The sequence below is a fragment of the Cloeon dipterum genome, chromosome 4, assembly GCF_949628265.1.
Source record: "Cloeon dipterum chromosome 4, ieCloDipt1.1, whole genome shotgun sequence".
Classification (NCBI taxonomy): Eukaryota; Metazoa; Arthropoda; class Insecta; order Ephemeroptera; family Baetidae; genus Cloeon; species Cloeon dipterum.
Genome location: NC_088789.1, coordinates 23,133,624 through 23,137,716, shown reverse-complemented (window position 1 = coordinate 23,137,716; position 4,093 = coordinate 23,133,624).

Genomic DNA, 4,093 nt, shown 5'->3' with positions numbered 1-4,093 from the left:
TCCGCGCTGAAAACAATACGTGGAGCCGCACGTTGTAATGGAGGAGGGACTTACTAATGAACAAGTCACATGCGACGTGCAGAATTACACAAACACGCCCAAAAGCTGTTAAAAAAATCTATATTCGTGTATTTTCGACTAATAATCAAGTATCAAATAAACGAGCAAATGATAATGATATTTTTAATATATACTTTTTGCACTATTTGGGTTAGTTGATCAATTAATAAATAATTAAAATTTATACTTGTTATGGTTTAAAGTGAAAAATCAAGGTATTGCGCACAAGATTATTTTAAGAACCACTTGATTACACTGTATATATTTTTAAATGAATAAATCAGGATATTTTCGTTTTAAGATAAAAATTTGAACAGTAACTACTTAATGCATTTAAATTCATTTGTATAAAACGACGAATCATTGCCTATGTTCCAATCACGAGCAATAATATTGATTTCTAGGTGCGATAAAAAGAAAATAATCGCTTCAAGTGCGAAAATATGAACGCATTGGCTGATTGAATGAAATTCATTGCCTTTATTTTCTCCTGAGCTGCGGAAAACTCGAGGAAAAGAAACGCTTGAAGGAAAATTGAATTTCATTCAACCCCTGACGAAATAAATTACAGCCTCTTCAATGTGGAGCAAACGAAGCTATGGATGGGTTGCGGAAACTCACTCTAATCCACGAGTTTTGCTGAGAAATTGGCATGTTCTCGTCCTTGGCTTCTGCGGTGGAGTTGCCGTTTGCCCAGAGTGTGTGCAGGCCGTGCCACACCGAGTTCAGCCCCGAATCGGCGCCTATTTGCTCATGCTTCCGCGGCTGCAGCTCTGTCGCCCACTTTATCTGCGCCGGACAAATGCAAATAGAAAGTTATCTTGCGTGTATTGTCCTCAGTGACTGTAAAAGTTGACGCTATATTGCTGTCTAGTTTTATAGAGAGGGTGAGGGTGGGACTGTGGTGATGCGATCTTTTCAGCAGAGAGGAGCAAAATATTAAATTTTAACTGGCATAATAATGTGCCGCTTGTTAGGACATAATTTTGACTGAATAACAACTGAAATATCTTGTGAAAATATTTAAATCGAAATATTCTTAATATTTCCCGAATATCGATGATGTAACTTTTTACGCCCGAAAATTGTCTCTTGAAGGCTAGCATAAATTTTAATAATCGACTTCTAGAGCAATTATTCAACTTTAAAATTAGATAAATACTTAAAACACTTGCCGCTTTGTAGGATACATAAAATAAGTTTTATTTTAATTGTGGTTTCCCAAAAATATTTCGCCTTTTTGTTACATACTTAAAGGAAAAATGGAGATTTTTGTGTTACAATATTATATATATTCAACCTTCTATTTGTCAGAAATTCGAAAATCTAGATATATTAAATTACTCTTCGACTACCCTGATGCATTGAAGAGATGCCAGGGTGTCCGATTGATCAATCCAAGACATTTTTATTTTAATGATGGCACTCTGCAATATAAATCTGATCTGTATATTTTCTTTTCCTTCAAGAATAAGATTTTTTGAAAAATGTACGAAATCCCCCATATATACCTTTAGGACAATGAAATTAAAATGTATAGAAAAGATAAAAAATTTATATTTTTGGCTGTCATTTTTGCTCAATTCATGCACCAATGAACTGGCGCCCTAGAGTGCACTCTATTTAGACTTCGGGAGTATTTTTAGGCCGAAAAATGAAGAGTTCTAGATTCAAAGTAATATTTATCAAAGATTTAAGAAGCGTTTACAGGATTGAACTTTAGATAGATGATTTTTTTCTGGGCTTACGCTTAAAACCGTCATCAAATAATAAGAGCATGAATTACGTAACCAGACTTAAAATCTTCCAAACCATCCTAAATTCGTTAATTTCTAATTTGAAATTTCATGCAGAATTATAGATGCCATTTATTTCTTCGTGGGTGAAAATCCATCTAAGAAAATGATGTTTCTTCCGTAAATTTTCAAATAATACACATATTCTAACATGAGAAAAACTCATGCTTTGTCCGTTTCGATGGCATATGTATATACGCAGTAACTATTTAAAAAAAGAAAATTGATGCGTTTGGAAAAAGTTAAAATAATAACTTTTAATTTCTTAAAAGAAAATTAATTCCTGTATTTGATGATCTAGAGAAATTTTTGTATCTACAAAAATGTAATGTTGTTTGGAACAGTGCACATGGAATAAAATGACGAGTTGAAAAAAAAATCAGCTCAGTAATCGTCTATATTTTACCAAAAAAATAGTCTAAAAATCATCCGAATATTAAACAAAAATCACAGCTCTAAAAATAAGAATGATCTTTTCATTCTGTTAACAAAATGCTATTTAAAATCACGAGTAAAAAATAGAAGAAATATGCACAAAACCTGATTATTGATGTTGTTCTGCTGGGTGTCTTCAGGATAGACCTGCGAAGGGTTGACTAATCTGGCGGGGGCCAGGAGGTCCACGTTGACGGCGAAGGACCTCGTGAGGGGCGGTCTGCTGCCTCCTCGGGGCCGCTCGTCTTGCTGGCTCATTGATGATATTGGGAAGCTACCTGTGCCCGAAGCAAGCCTCCTCTCTCTTTCTCTTTTTCTGCGGAAAATGAAGAATATACGGATGGGTCGATTGTTCAAACAGTCGCTGGCCGTATCATCTTTCTTGCACATGGGCGCAGCAGACTCGGGACGTTTTCAAAGATTGCGTTCCAGATAATTGACTCTTATTGATCAGACGCAATATGAATATTACTATATCGACACCGTGCACTCTGTAAGGCCAAGAGTAAATATAATCCTTCCTCCTTCCACGGTCAACTCACTCCGATTACAGAATATTCGGTAATAAAAATATTCCTGAGTATGGTTTGGCACCAAAAACATTTAAAATAAAAATGACGACCAAAAAGATCAATAAAATGACAACTGTTGTATTAATTTTTACAACTCTGCGGTCAATTTGATCGGTTTGAAAATAAAATGCATTTTAAAAAAAAATCATTTCCGAAATAAATTTTGATATAACTACAATTTTCCCAGGTTGTCGTTTAAATTTATGGTTAAGTCGACATCAAAGAGTGAATGCTAATCAAGCAGCGAGCATTGTCTCCCTGTTGAAAATCAGGATTTATCTCTCCAGATGGGAAAATTGCCTCATAATTCACACACCATTTGATAGACCACGTTGAGAGGAATTAAAATTAAGCAAAAATAATCACTGACAATAAACCACATAATTTTTTAAGGAAAAAGTCAATGGACCACTTTAATAAGGCGAATGAAGCAAAACTTTGTTTATTGTTGTTGGATATTAATATCCAGTTGATGTGGATTGATACTGAATAGCCCCGGATAATCTCTAAGGAATCGGTTAAAGCCAAAATTGCGTGAAAAGTAAACATGATTTTCAAATGGAGGACTTTCTCCCTACCTGAAATCTTAATTTATTTCCTGACAAAAGAGTTTCCCTAATAAGCATAGCACACCGTTGGATAGATCTCGACAAGAGGAATCAAATATCCAATTTTGAAGAAATTTGAATTTGAACTGTCGCGAGGTTCCCTTTTTGATTATTGCACATTGAAGAAAAAATTGAAATTCGATCAACTGCTTATTTTAGCCAGCCATGTCAACAGTTGCCAATTAATTTATGTTTTCATAAATAATGTGCATAGATAAATAACTAACCCAATTTAAATTTCTAATAACCTTGCATTTCTTCATACTGTAACTTCAATATTCCTGATTTTCTACTTTTTGTAAAAATTGTTGTCACTCTAAATTAATGTAGGTTAGGTCTGACCTCGAAATTTGTCTATTCTATTATATAACTCACAAGCAACAGTAGCAGTTATAACATTATTAATTTTTGTCTAATCAAATTCAGCGGATTTTTTAGATAGTAAAACGAACATTGATTTTTAATTGAGACTTATATCTTATATCAAACCAATTTTCTCACCTTTAATCAGGCTGCCTGGCGAGTGGGTGATTGTGTTCTGCGTGGCAGGAAAAGATGCAATGTTGCACAAGGACGCAGCTTGCTTGTCACTTGTGTGACACAGTAAAGCAGTGCCCGCCGG